This window comes from Brienomyrus brachyistius, unplaced genomic scaffold (genome assembly GCF_023856365.1).
Source record: "Brienomyrus brachyistius isolate T26 unplaced genomic scaffold, BBRACH_0.4 scaffold27, whole genome shotgun sequence".
NCBI classification, from domain to species: Eukaryota; Metazoa; Chordata; class Actinopteri; order Osteoglossiformes; family Mormyridae; genus Brienomyrus; species Brienomyrus brachyistius.
Window position 1 is genome coordinate 4,769,395 of NW_026042306.1, and position 15,454 is coordinate 4,784,848.

The 15,454-nt window shown below is 39.1% G+C and overlaps 2 long non-coding RNA genes across 4 annotated transcripts; both read left to right on the top strand.

Moving 5' to 3' along the window:
* The first annotated feature begins 1,486 nt into the window (after positions 1-1,486).
* LOC125720924 (uncharacterized) lies at positions 1,487-12,788 on the top strand. 3 transcript variants are annotated; one of them, XR_007385606.1, is made up of 4 exons: positions 1,487-1,505; positions 11,637-11,733; positions 11,881-12,013; positions 12,228-12,788. It is a non-coding gene; the product is annotated as an uncharacterized LOC125720924 (long non-coding RNA). The 3 variants fall into 3 exon arrangements; XR_007385607.1 differs by lacking the exon at positions 1,487-1,505 and adding an exon at positions 11,453-11,471; XR_007385605.1 differs by lacking the exon at positions 1,487-1,505 and having other exon boundaries at positions 11,608-11,733.
* LOC125720925 (uncharacterized) lies at positions 1,642-2,822 on the top strand. Its single transcript, XR_007385608.1, has 3 exons — positions 1,642-1,767; positions 1,915-2,047; positions 2,262-2,822. It is a non-coding gene; the product is annotated as an uncharacterized LOC125720925 (long non-coding RNA).
* Positions 12,789-15,454: the final 2,666 nt, after the last annotated feature.

The following is a 15,454-nucleotide window of genomic DNA, read 5'->3' on the forward strand; positions in this document are numbered from 1 at the left end:
TGCCCTAACCAGCCTATCACCAAGAGAAGAAAACGTTCACTTAACATCAGACACAAAGCTCTCCCCAAGCTGTTATCCAGGCTAATCGTGATAACTGAAATTAATTCACTGGTGTTTACCATTAGTTTAGCTTTCTTCGATGTGCTTCTTTAGATTGAGCTTTTAAAAGCCAAAATCCCAATGTCTTTCCAATGGGACACGTCCCAAATACACAGACGCCGAACTGCAAGATGCACACACGGTGGATGATTTACACACGCTAAATACACGTGAGGATCGGACCGTTTACAAAACACGGCCAAACACACACGCGACAATAGGGAAATGCAACCATTAACATTAACAACCACAACAATGCAAGGGGTTTAATGACTGTAAATAAAAAGCGTAATTACCCCAGCAAGCAAGTCTCCATGTCTCCCGTGATGCCTCGGTCCGCCCGTCGCCACACTATATTGTGTTTTTCTTTAAAGTTTTCACTATAAAAACCAGAAAATTAATTGACAACAAATCATTATTTGGTAGACTTCTGAACGAATTAATCGAATTTAAATGCTTTCTTATTGGGAAAATTGCCTTGGATCGCGTACAAATTGGTTCACGACCACTTTCCTGGAACGGATTGTGTTCGTGAACCGCAGGCACCACTGTAGTAAGAATCCACGCAATAAAAGTCACACTGAAATATCCAGGTGTGGATACAGATGTGTCTGCGTCCATGTGCCTGCTGAGTACTTTGTACTTTATGGTATGCCAAGTGTCAAGCGCTGATTTTTCGTGACTCTGCAACAGATGAAATGCATTTCCTGCTTCCACAAAAGCACTCCGTAATTCCGCAGAATCGATTTCTTCCACGAAATGACTCTGTATCATTCATGACATTCCTTTCCTCCACAAAATGACTTTCGTTCAGGAAATGCATTTTGTACACAAAATGAATTTATTCAGTTGACAAAATTCATTTCGCCCACTAACATTCTTCCATTCAATTCCAGTCCGTTTCCAAGGAGATGTTGGAACAGTTACGTCAGTTACGTTATCAGTAGCCTACGTATGTAAGTTCTAGAATCTAGAGTGCTGATGTCATTCACATTCCTATATAAACGGCAAATTCATCTTCACATTTCATTTTGAACAAAATCAACATACGTGCATGTACATTCACTTTATCATGGCAAGGAATTTCTTTCAGAGAGCTGTAAACCAGCTTAAAAACAAAGAGTTTCGGAAGTATCTGAGGAGGTATGTGCATCCAGAGGCGCTTGCAGTTTATGTAAAAATCCAATATGTAAACTTTCCTTGTCGATTGCCGTCAGTGTATAAGAAGCTTAAACTCTTCACTTTGTTGTAGATGTAAGCATAAAGTCACTGCTTACATTTGGGTCCCTCATTGCAGAAGTGCTGCTGGTGATCACAGAATTGCACTTATAATTTTTTTGTTTGTTTTCTTTGTCTTTCCGTGATCTGAATGTGCCTGTTGGGAAAATCCTTACAACAAAAGCACGGTAAGAAAGTAACAAACTGATTTTTTGTTAATATACATGTAATTTTATGACTACTGTTTAATAATCTCACACTAATGTATTGTAAGAATCCTCTGAAATTTATTTAATGGTACCTTCACCCTGCTGCATGTTAGATCAGCTCTGTGTTTTATTGTTTGATTTCAGCACTTCTGGGGACCAGTTATTAATTGGGGTCTTCCCCTAGTCGCAGTCAGCGATATGAGGAAGAGCCCCGACATCATCAGCGGTCGAATGACCTTCGGTAAGAGGCAGAGGGCTCACCTTCCATCTATATGCGCGTCCACTGGGTCACTCGGGACTCCAGAGGGACTTTTTAAAGGTTTTAAGCTGGTTGCTCTTCTTCTCTTCTTTCTGGCCTCTGACCCCTGCATGATCTTTGTCTCCCCAGCTCTTACCTGTTACTCAATGATATTTATGAGGTTCTCATACCGAGTCCAGCCCCGAAACTGGCTCCTTTTTTCTTGCCACATGGCCAATGTGACGGCACAAGTGATCCAGGGAGGCCGGCTCATCCGACACAAGTAGGTCCCCACCAGGCTCCCTCTAGAATATTTAAATCTTCACCTCATATCTGTTGATTAATGCCATATTACTGCTCGACATATCATTTGCAGCCGGCAGCCAGGCAATCACTCTGCCAGCTTTTCTCCTAGTCAGATCCTTCCTTAATAGTGTCACACAAGTACCTTTTATAGGTTTGTGTTCGTCATGAATGTTTTTTTTCTTCCATTTCAGAATGCAGAACAAAAATGCGAAATGAGCCTTTGCATGCAGTAGATCAGAGCACAGACGGGTTCGTGCAGATAAAGGCAAATTGAGGAAGATCTCTACCAGATCCATGCATCAGATCAGGAGAGCAGCTGCTAAAATGCCATTATGTAGCAGCAAACAGATATTTGAAGCTGCTGGTGCCTCTGGAGTCCCATGGACATCAAGGTGTAGAGTCCTCCACTGCAACTGTGCATAAACCTTCTATTCTGCCGCCACTAACCAGTGCTCACAAGCAGAAACTGTCCAAATACACAAGTTCAATGGATGCAAGACTTGTGAAGCTGCTATCAAATAAGGAGTCCTATGTCAAAATGTGACGTGACCTGTTTGATTTCAGTACATATGTTGCAAACACAACAAATGACAATTTTCAGTTCTTTGCAACTTATAAAGTGTTTTGCAGCTTACTGTGCATAATAATTTGGAACAGTTCATTGTAAGTGTTTTGTTTGACAAAAAAATACTGTAATCATTAGATTTGTTCAATAAAATTTGAATTGCACTCAATAGTTGACAACATGAGAATTATTCTGACTATATGTGTGTTCATTTCTTGCATTTTTCTTATTAGGAATCCACACGTAAGTAGGGGCAATTCACTGCCCATACAAAGTGCGAGGGGAAAATATATACCTAATGAAGACTGTAGTCCTGTATTAGACAAAATCATTTTATCATATGGTCAGTTATTTTTATACCTACATAAGAACATAAATTTACAAATGAGAGGAGGTCATTTGGCCTATCAAGCTCGTTTGGGGAGCACTCAACTAACAGCTCAGAGTTGTTAAAATCTTACAAAAGAACATAAGAAATTTACAAATGAGAGGAGACCAATCAGCCCATCAAGCTCTTTTGGGGACAACTTAACTAATAGCTCAAAGTTATTAAAATCTTCTCTAGCTCTGATTTAAAGGAACCCAGGGATTTAGCTTGCGTTACACTAGTAATAAGACTATTCCGTACTCTACCTACACGCTGTGTAAAGAAATACTTCCTCAAATTCGTTTTGAAATGTTCTCCCACTAATTTCCACTTAAGGCCACCGGTTCTATTATTTAAACTAATATTGAAATATCGAACAGCATCCAGACCCATTAGAATTTTATATACCTGGATCATGTCCCCCCCTTAGTCTCCTTTGCTCGAGGCTAAACAGATTCAGCTCAGGTAATCTCTCCTCATAAAACATTCCTCTAAGACCAGGAATAATTCTCGTAGCCCTACATTGCACTTTTTCCAAGGCAGCAATGTCCTTCTTAAGGAATGGTGACCAAACCTGCACACAATATTCTAGGTGGGGTCTTACCAAGGAATTAAATAATCGTAGCATCAGTTCCCTTGAACTCCACACACCTAGAGATGTAACCCAACATCCTATTGGCCTTTTTAATTGCTTCCCCACACTGGCAAGAGTGGGACATGGAAGCATCAACATACACACTGAGGTCTTTCTCATAATCAGCTACCTTTATTTCAGTGGAACCCATAAAATATCTGTACTTTATATTTCTGCTCCCTGCATGGATTACCTTACATCTATCTACATTAAATTTCATCTGCCAGGTATCAGCCCAGTCGCAAATTAAATCAAGATCCCGTTGGAGCCTCTGCTACAGTTGTTAAAATCCCTTCAGTTTGGAGTTTAAGCAAGAGCCGTTTGTGGTGGACAACATCAAAGGCCTTCTGCAAAACTAAGCAGATCACATCATAGGCCTTTTTGTGATCAATTTCTTTTGTAGCTTCCTCAAAGAACTCAAGTAGATTAGTTAAACAGAAGCTACCTCTCCTAAATCCATGTTGGCTATCCCTCAGAATGTTATTTCATGCATCCAGGTAATCTATCATTTTCACTGGGATTGTAGCTTCCATTACCATTCCAGTTATGCAAGTTAAACTGATTGGCTTATAGTTTGCTGGATAACTTCTATCCCCTTTTTTGAATATGGGTGTTATATTGGCATGCTTCCAATTAGAAAGTGCCACACCAGTAGATAAGGATTTCTCAAATAGTAATGTTAAAGGTTGGCTAATAATATCCCTCATCTCTTTTAAAACTATAGGTAAGATGCCATCAGGGCCCTGCAATTTATTTATTTTGAGCTTAGCAAGGCTTTGTACCACATCAGCCTCAGTTATACATATATTGGTCATAGACGACACTGTATTTGTATTAAATGGTGGCAGGTTACCTGTGTTCTCTATTGTGTAAAAGAATCATTAAACTCTTATTTTTACTATATCAATTTCATTTTCAGTTATAAGACCCTTACTATCCTACAGATTACTGATTTCAGCTTTTAGAGCTCTTTTGGAGTTAAAATATTGGAGGAAACTTTTAATGTCATCCTTAGCCTCCAATCCAACCTTCCTTTCTACATTCCTCTTACAGGGTTCCCACGTGTCCTGAAAACCTGAAAATATTTAGGGTTATTTTCCAGTCATTGAAATGACCTGTAAAGTGATACAAATGGCAAAATGTCCTGGAATTTCATTTCTGTTTTTGCTTTTAAATTTTTCTACATTTGTAAAATTGAGGAATCACAATTATTACAACATCATCATGAGCAGAGCTTTGGAATGTTTCTCACCCAGTTTGCTTCTGCTATGTTTTAGATGTAATTTGTGTCCTTGTGAAATTATTATACATTATTTGCCTTTTTAAAGATGTCCAGTGAGACCATTACAATTGTTGACCCATTGGAAAAGTAAGATGCATATGAATGTAAAGTTCGGAGAAATTGGAGGTAACTGTGCATATGATGTCATGTGGGAATATTTCTAATTAAACAAGTCACTCCGATGTAATTTAATTGAAAACATGTTAAGAGTTATTACATGCATTTCAGTAATGACCATTGGAGAGAAAACACGGGCTTTAATTCTTAGCATGATTTTTTATGTTCCCAGATTTGAATGATTATTTTATGACATTACATTCTTAGTGTAAAACACTGATAGCCCATTAAAAACTATAGGCAGCAATTTCTGGCAGCATAAAACTATGTGTAAAAACTGCTACCCTTTCTAAAGTACAGGAAAGTTATTTTGATAGCATAAATCCTTTTACAGATGTCCATTCAGGAGTATGGGTAGGAAATTCTGGCAAGGCAGCAAAAAATGGCAGAACATCGGCTTCTGCCTGTGAGCCGGAGTCAGAGCGGCTGTTTTTCTTTCTCTATTTTTTTTCCAAGCCGCATGGATTGGAAAACCTTGCTCTCGCGAAGTTTTTGTACCATGTGACATGGTCAAGGGTGGTGACGTTTTGCAGCGCCGGCTGAAGTCGGACAAAAAATCCTAATCATGATGCATTGCGTTAGGACCAGAATTCATTGGTTTAAGCCAGCGCGGCAGCGTGAAGTGGAATGTACCCACAGACAAATGCAGCAATCACACGCACAGAGAAAGAAACAGGAGGGAAGGAGACGCGCGACAAAATGAGTGACCACAGGAAACAGAGTAAAATTTGGATGCATTTCAATTACATTGACAATACAAAGGCAGAGTGTAGAGCGTGCAAGGTTAAAATCTCATATCGAACAGGCTCTACAAATAACCTGCATCAGCACATGAGAACTGTACGTCCATCAGTGCAGTGGGAAGAAAAAGGACAAGCAAGTGAACAATCCCTCCACTCTGCGTGTGATAAGCACAGTAGTGTCGACGGTCGATTTTCAACCACTCAGAGAGCTTGTGGACCACCTGATTAGAGAAATGTGTACCATTATCAGTGGTAATGCATATTGGAACATCCCATCGCGGGAATATTTCTTTTAACAGATTTTTCGCAACTATCTGGGCCGTTGCTTGCTTGGCCGGGAAGGCTTCCACCCATCTGGAAAAGAGATCAACAACCACTAGACAATAACGATAACCTCTACAGGGTGTTAGTTCTATGAAATCCATCTGCAAATGTTGGAAAGGACCCTCAGCTGGAGAAGTTGTGGCAGTTGGTGGCTTCAATGCACGACCCATGTTGTGAGTCATACATGTGGAACACCTGGAAACGAAAGTTTGAGCATAAGCCGTGAATGAAGGGGCGGTCCAGTGTCTCTGGTCCAATCCATGGGCCACCTTTGCCAATCCTGGAAAGGCAGACTTTGGGAGCAGTCATGAAACCACCTCTTTCATCCACACACAATTGAAATGGGCGTTTGTAATTTGGGACCCCCAATGCCGGGGTCACACAAAGCGCCTGCTTTAGATCAGTGAAGTGCAGGTAGTGCACTTCAGATCTTACCAGCTGCAGCTTGCTTTTAGAGGCCTTATGTCCATTCTCTGCACAGAACAACAACAACGCTTGCGTATCTCTCTCACAACTCTCTCTCGTTTCTGCACACAGCAACAAATCATCCACATACTGCACCAGTGTACTTCCCCCTGGGGAGGTGAAGCGCTCTAAGTTTTTTCCTAGATCCTGAGCATAAACACTCGGTGACTCAGTGTAGCCCTGTGGCATGACTGTCCAGGTGTACCTTTTCCCTTTGCGTGCAAACCAGTACTGAGAGTCTGGGTGAACTAGAACAGAGAAGAAAGCATTTGCCAGATCAATAACTGAAAACCATTTAGACTCTGGGGGTATGGATGATAGAATGGTGATTGGGTTAGGGACTATGGGCGCTCGCGGATACATATAAACGGAATATAAACTATTAGGCAAGTTGTCTATAAATGGAGACAATTTGGTACCGTGGCTACTCTGCCTAGAAGTGGGCGCCCTGCCAAGATGACCCCAATAGCACAACGCAAAGTCATCTTTGAGGAAAAGAAGAATCCTAAAGTGACAGCGAAAGACTTGAAGAAGTCATTAGAACTGTCTAGCATCTGTGTTCATGAATCAGCTAGAAAGGAGTCCATGGCAGAGCACCAAGAAGGAAGCCACTGCTGTCAAACATTGCTGTACGCCTGAAGTTTGCGAAGGAGCACTTGGACACTCCACAGCGATACTGGGAAAATGTTTTGTGGAGTGATGAAACTAAAATTGAACTATTTGGGAGGAACAAGCAGAACTTCATTTGGCGTAAAAAGATAAATGCATCATCCCTACAGTAAAGTATGGTGGAGGGAACATCATGATTTGGGTCTGCTTTGCTGCATCAGGGTCTGGAAAGCTCGCCATCATTGAGGGGAAAATGAATTCCCAACTTTATCAGCAAATTCTTCAGGATAATGTGAGAATGTCTGTCCTTCAACTGAGGCTGGGTGATGTAACAGGACAATGACCCCAAACATCGCAGTGGAGTGGCCCAGTCAGAGCCCCAATCTCAATCCTATTGAGATGCTGTGGAATGACTTTAAGAGAGCAATACACAGAAGGCAACCAAAGAATATGGAAGAGTTAAGGCAGTTTTGCAGGGGAAGAATGGGCTAAAACTCTCTCCACACGATGTGCAGGTCTGATCTGCAATTACAGGAAGTGCCTGGTTGCGGTCATTGCTGCCAAAGGAGGGTCAACCAGTTATTGAACCTAAGGGTTCACTTACCTTCTCCAGTACCACTGTGAATGCTGAATATGTTTGAATAATAAAAACTTGAAAGAGTAGAACCTTTTTTGTGTTATTGGCTTAAGCTCATTGTGTATATCAGTACCTGTGACTTAGATGAAGATCAGATCACTTTTTATGAATAAATTCCAAGGGGTTCACATACTTTTTACTTTGACTGTATACTCATAGCATCAAGTTGCCCATGTGAGCTTTAATCACTTTTTAGTTGTGTTAGAATTATACAAATAGGCTACTCTACAAATCAGCCTAATTTTGTTTAATCTGATATAACAAGCAGCTAAACCTATATCATGTTAAAAGCCAGCATTTCTATACACCCACTCTACATCGCATTGACATTCATTTGTTTACAACGTATGAGTTTACATTGTTTGCGTTAGGAACACATCTGTGTGAGCAAGCTCAAGCTATATAGTGGCAACAGTATCTACTGGAGTCACAGAATACAATGGTCACAGAATTGCTGTTACACATATATTTAACTAAAAAAAGACAATGCTTGTGTCGAATGTACACTTTCTTTGGAGGAAATACTGAAGGAGCAGGAGATATTTGTATATTTCACATAATTTAATTTTATAAAAGCATTTTAGCACAATAAAATTAGGTGTACATTTAGAAAACAAGTCTGAGAACCACATATTTTAACTTTGATATAATCCATCATGTAGTTTTTGAGATATTCACAAAATACCAAAACACAAAGATGTGTTTTTGTATTTGTTTGACTTTTTTGTCAAATTTTTTTACTTTTTAGACAGAAGTTATGAATTTGAATTATCCAAGTTACTGCAATCAATGGTCAGCTTTCATTTCAGCTATCAGACATAATTCACATCTGAGGTTATATAGTAACCAAACCAAAGGCAAAAAATTGGCCCAATCAAACATGAAGCCCTGTCAATTCCCATAAGGTTAAGTGTCTACACTTCATCAATGTTTATTCCTACTTGTAAACTGCATTTATAATTAGTAGTAATACTGATTCCGGTTGCACCACCTGCACAATTTTAACCTTTGTCCTTGATATCAAGTTTTTATATATGATTTAAATAATAAATTATTTCATGATATTCATACTTTATGATATTCATCATGTTTTGATGGGTTTTCTTGGGTTGCACTACCTGGCATGGAAACTGTTCAAAATGTTTTAAACATAGAATTATGCCAAGCTAAATTATTCTTCTTTTTCCTCTTCTGATTTAGTTAGTTAAATACCGATTTTAATCGTTTTTTCACTCTGCTCATTGGAGTTGTCACTACCTGACAGTTTTTTGTGAGAAAAATGCGAAAGGCCAATATTGTTCGAAGGTTTTGAAAATATATTTCCATTAACGAGGTTTCCTACAATAACTTTTATGGAAATGGAATTCCCACTCCAAGAGATTAACATGTCATCAGGAGTCACGCTGGGCCACACTCTGGGTGATTACAGTCAGAGGCACATTGGGCCTTATGCCATGTGAGTAACATCTGATTTCACACAGAGACATGAACTGAAGCAGGTTTATGATTTCTAACATGAAAAACATTAGGTTGATTTCTAGTCAGTTGCAGCTGGAAGGCTGATATATGTCTTAATCATTAACTCAGAGATTATTAATATAGTATCATTACCTCTGAGCTATAATTTCCGTCTGAGACAGTCGAGCTTGTTCACAGTCTTGTATAAAGTACCCGAAAGTCACACTTAAGTATAAGTACAGATACCCTCCCAAGTCACCAACTAGAATTCCACTCAAGTAAAAGTCTTAAAGTACCTAGTGTTCACTGTACTTAAGTATTACAAATAATCTGTAACTAACTGTACTTGAGTAATTAAAGTGCAAGTAAATATGAATAACAACGGAACGCTGTCTAAACTTTTAATATCAAAACGTTTACTCAGCTTTTTAAAGCATGGAAAAGAAAAATTTTGCATACATCACACACTTCAAAAAGAGGGCTTTAAAAACCTAAACAGGAGTATGCTATTGTTAAAAAAAGAAGTACAGGTTAATGTTAACGTATTTTAAAGCCATTTCTGAAAACACAAGTCACCGTTTTTCCTATTACCAGCATGGGGTTCATTATCTCAGTCACAAAACCCTGTTTTTCAGCTTACATAACTATTTCAGTGTTCATTGTTCAAATGTCCAAGTTAATATTAGTGATTCAAATGCCCTAACCAGCCTATCACCAAGAGAAGAAAACGTTCACTTAACATCAGACACAAAGCTCTCCCCAAGCTGTTATCCAGGCTAATCGTGATAACTGAAATTAATTCACTGGTGTTTACCATTAGTTTAGCTTTCTTCGATGTGCTTCTTTAGATTGAGATTTTAAAAGCCAAAATCCCAATGTCTTTCCAATGGGACACGTCCCAAATACACAGACGCCGAACTGCAAGATGCACACACGGTGGATGATTTACACACGCTAAATACACGTGAGGATCGGACCGTTTACAAAACACGGCCAAACACACACGCGACAATAGGGAAATGCAACCATTAACATTAACAACCACAACAATGCAAGGGGTTTAATGACTGTAAATAAAAAGCGTAATTACCCCAGCAAGCAAGTCTCCATGTCTCCCGTGATGCCTCGGTCCGCCCGTCGCCACACTATATTGTGTTTTTCTTTAAAGTTTTCACTATAAAAACCAGAAAATTAATTGACAACAAATCATTATTTGGTAGACTTCTGAACGAATTAATCGAATTTAAATGCTTTCTTATTGGGAAAATTGCCTTGGATCGCGTACAAATTGGTTCACGACCACTTTCCTGGAACGGATTGTGTTCGTGAACCGCAGGCACCACTGTAGTAAGAATCCACGCAATAAAAGTCACACTGAAATATCCAGGTGTGGATACAGATGTGTCTGCGTCCATGTGCCTGCTGAGTACTTTGTACTTTATGGTATGCCAAGTGTCAAGCGCTGATTTTTCGTGACTCTGCAACAGATGAAATGCATTTCCTGCTTCCACAAAAGCACTCCGTAATTCCGCAGAATCGATTTCTTCCACGAAATGACTCTGTATCATTCATGACATTCCTTTCCTCCACAAAATGACTTTCGTTCAGGAAATGCATTTTGTACACAAAATGAATTTATTCAGTTGACAAAATTCATTTCGCCCACTAACATTCTTCCATTCAATTCCAGTCCGTTTCCAAGGAGATGTTGGAACAGTTACGTCAGTTACGTTATCAGTAGCCTACGTATGTAAGTTCTAGAATCTAGAGTGCTGATGTCATTCACATTCCTATATAAACGGCAAATTCATCTTCACATTTCATTTTGAACAAAATCAACATACGTGCATGTACATTCACTTTATCATGGCAAGGAATTTCTTTCAGAGAGCTGTAAACCAGCTTAAAAACAAAGAGTTTCGGAAGTATCTGAGGAGGTATGTGCATCCAGAGGCGCTTGCAGTTTATGTAAAAATCCAATATGTAAACTTTCCTTGTCGATTGCCGTCAGTGTATAAGAAGCTTAAACTCTTCACTTTGTTGTAGATGTAAGCATAAAGTCACTGCTTACATTTGGGTCCCTCATTGCAGAAGTGCTGCTGGTGATCACAGAATTGCACTTATAATTTTTTTGTTTGTTTTCTTTGTCTTTCCGTGATCTGAATGTGCCTGTTGGGAAAATCCTTACAACAAAAGCACGGTAAGAAAGTAACAAACTGATTTTTTGTTAATATACATGTAATTTTATGACTACTGTTTAATAATCTCACACTAATGTATTGTAAGAATCCTCTGAAATTTATTTAATGGTACCTTCACCCTGCTGCATGTTAGATCAGCTCTGTGTTTTATTGTTTGATTTCAGCACTTCTGGGGACCAGTTATTAATTGGGGTCTTCCCCTAGTCGCAGTCAGCGATATGAGGAAGAGCCCCGACATCATCAGCGGTCGAATGACCTTCGGTAAGAGGCAGAGGGCTCACCTTCCATCTATATGCGCGTCCACTGGGTCACTCGGGACTCCAGAGGGACTTTTTAAAGGTTTTAAGCTGGTTGCTCTTCTTCTCTTCTTTCTGGCCTCTGACCCCTGCATGATCTTTGTCTCCCCAGCTCTTACCTGTTACTCAATGATATTTATGAGGTTCTCATACCGAGTCCAGCCCCGAAACTGGCTCCTTTTTTCTTGCCACATGGCCAATGTGACGGCACAAGTGATCCAGGGAGGCCGGCTCATCCGACACAAGTAGGTCCCCACCAGGCTCCCTCTAGAATATTTAAATCTTCACCTCATATCTGTTGATTAATGCCATATTACTGCTCGACATATCATTTGCAGCCGGCAGCCAGGCAATCACTCTGCCAGCTTTTCTCCTAGTCAGATCCTTCCTTAATAGTGTCACACAAGTACCTTTTATAGGTTTGTGTTCGTCATGAATGTTTTTTTTCTTCCATTTCAGAATGCAGAACAAAAATGCGAAATGAGCCTTTGCATGCAGTAGATCAGAGCACAGACGGGTTCGTGCAGATAAAGGCAAATTGAGGAAGATCTCTACCAGATCCATGCATCAGATCAGGAGAGCAGCTGCTAAAATGCCATTATGTAGCAGCAAACAGATATTTGAAGCTGCTGGTGCCTCTGGAGTCCCATGGACATCAAGGTGTAGAGTCCTCCACTGCAACTGTGCATAAACCTTCTATTCTGCCGCCACTAACCAGTGCTCACAAGCAGAAACTGTCCAAATACACAAGTTCAATGGATGCAAGACTTGTGAAGCTGCTATCAAATAAGGAGTCCTATGTCAAAATGTGACGTGACCTGTTTGATTTCAGTACATATGTTGCAAACACAACAAATGACAATTTTCAGTTCTTTGCAACTTATAAAGTGTTTTGCAGCTTACTGTGCATAATAATTTGGAACAGTTCATTGTAAGTGTTTTGTTTGACAAAAAAATACTGTAATCATTAGATTTGTTCAATAAAATTTGAATTGCACTCAATAGTTGACAACATGAGAATTATTCTGACTATATGTGTGTTCATTTCTTGCATTTTTCTTATTAGGAATCCACACGTAAGTAGGGGCAATTCACTGCCCATACAAAGTGCGAGGGGAAAATATATACCTAATGAAGACTGTAGTCCTGTATTAGACAAAATCATTTTATCATATGGTCAGTTATTTTTATACCTACATAAGAACATAAATTTACAAATGAGAGGAGGTCATTTGGCCTATCAAGCTCGTTTGGGGAGCACTCAACTAACAGCTCAGAGTTGTTAAAATCTTACAAAAGAACATAAGAAATTTACAAACGAGAGGAGACCAATCAGCCCATCAAGCTCTTTTGGGGACAACTTAACTAATAGCTCAAAGTTATTAAAATCTTCCCTAGCTCTGATTTAAAGGAACCCAGGGATTTAGCTTGCGTTACACTAGTAATAAGACTATTCCGTACTCTACCTACACGCTGTGTAAAGAAATACTTCCTCAAATTCGTTTTGAAATGTTCTCCCACTAATTTCCACTTAAGGCCACCGGTTCTATTATTTAAACTAATATTGAAATATCGAACAGCATCCAGACCCATTAGAATTTTATATACCTGGATCATGTCCCCCCCTTAGTCTCCTTTGCTCGAGGCTAAACAGATTCAGCTCAGGTAATCTCTCCTCATAAAACATTCCTCTAAGACCAGGAATAATTCTCGTAGCCCTACATTGCACCTTTTCCAAGGCAGCAATGTCCTTCTTAAGGAATGGTGACCAAACCTGCACACAATATTCTAGGTGGGGTCTTACCAAGGAATTAAATAATCGTAGCATCAGTTCCCTTGAACTCCACACACCTAGAGATGTAACCCAACATCCTATTGGCCTTTTTAATTGCTTCCCCACACTGGCAAGAGTGGGACATGGAAGCATCAACATACACACTGAGGTCTTTCTCATAATCAGCTACCTTTATTTCAGTGGAACCCATAAAATATCTGTACTTTATATTTCTGCTCCCTGCATGGATTACCTTACATCTATCTACATTAAATTTCATCTGCCAGGTATCAGCCCAGTCGCAAATTAAATCAAGATCCCGTTGGAGCCTCTGCTACAGTTGTTAAAATCCCTTCAGTTTGGAGTTTAAGCAAGAGCCGTTTGTGGTGGACAACATCAAAGGCCTTCTGCAAAACTAAGCAGATCACATCATAGGCCTTTTTGTGATCAATTTCTTTTGTAGCTTCCTCAAAGAACTCAAGTAGATTAGTTAAACAGAAGCTACCTCTCCTAAATCCATGTTGGCTATCCCTCAGAATGTTATTTCATGCATCCAGGTAATCTATCATTTTCACTTGGATTGTAGCTTCCATTACCATTCCAGTTATGCAAGTTAAACTGATTGGCTTATAGTTTGCTGGATAACTTCTATCCCCTTTTTTGAATATGGGTGTTATATTGGCATGCTTCCAATTAGAAAGTGCCACACCAGTAGATAAGGATTTCTCAAATAGTAATGTTAAAGGTTGGCTAATAATATCCCTCATTTAAAACTATAGGTAAGATGCCATCAGGGCCCTGCAATTTATTTATTTTGAGCTTAGCAAGGCTTTGTACCACATCAGCCTCAGTTATACATATATTGGTCATAGAGGACACTGTATTTGTATTAAATGGTGGCAGGTTACCTGTGTTCTCTATTGTGTAAAAGAATCATTAAACTCTTATTTTTACTATATCAATTTCATTTTCAGTTAAGACCCTTACTATCCTACAGATTACTGATTTCAGCTTTTAGAGCTCTTTTGGAGTTAAAATATTGGAGGAAACTTTTAATGTCATCCTTAGCCTCCAATCCAACCTTCCTTTCTACATTCCTCTTACAGGGTTCCCACGTGTCCTGAAAACCTGAAAATATTTAGGGTTATTTTCCAGTCATTGAAATGACCTGTAAAGTGATACAAATGGCAAAATGTCCTGGAATTTCATTTCTGTTTTTGCTTTTAAATTTTTCTACATTTGTAAAATTGAGGAATCACAATTATAACAACATCATCATGAGCAGAGCTTTGGAATGTTTCTCACCCAGTTTGCTTCTGCTATGTTTTAGATGTAATTTGTGTCCTTGTGAAATTATTATACATTATTTGCCTTTTTAAAGATGTCCAGTGAGACCATTACAATTGTTGACCCATTGGAAAAGTAAGATGCATATGAATGTAAAGTTCTGAGAAATTGGAGGTAACTGTGCATATGATGTCATGTGGGAATATTTCTAATTAAACAAGTCACTCCGATGTAATTTAATTGAAAACATGTTAAGAGTTATTACATGCATTTCAGTAATGACCATTGGAGAGAAAACACGGGCTTTAATTCTTAGCATGATTTTTTATGTTCCCAGATTTGAATGATTATTTTATGACATTACATTCTTAGTGTAAAACACTGATAGCCCATTAAAAACTATAGGCAGCAATTTCTGGCAGCATAAAACTATGTGTAAAAACTGCTACCCTTTCTAAAGTACAGGAAAGTTATTTTGATAGCATAAATCCTTTTACAGATGTCCATTCAGGAGTATGGGTAGGAAATTCTGGCAAGGCAGCAAAAAATGGCAGAACATCGGCTATTTTTCTTTCTCTATTTTTTTTTCCAAGCCGCATGGATTGGAAAACCTTGCTCTCGCGAG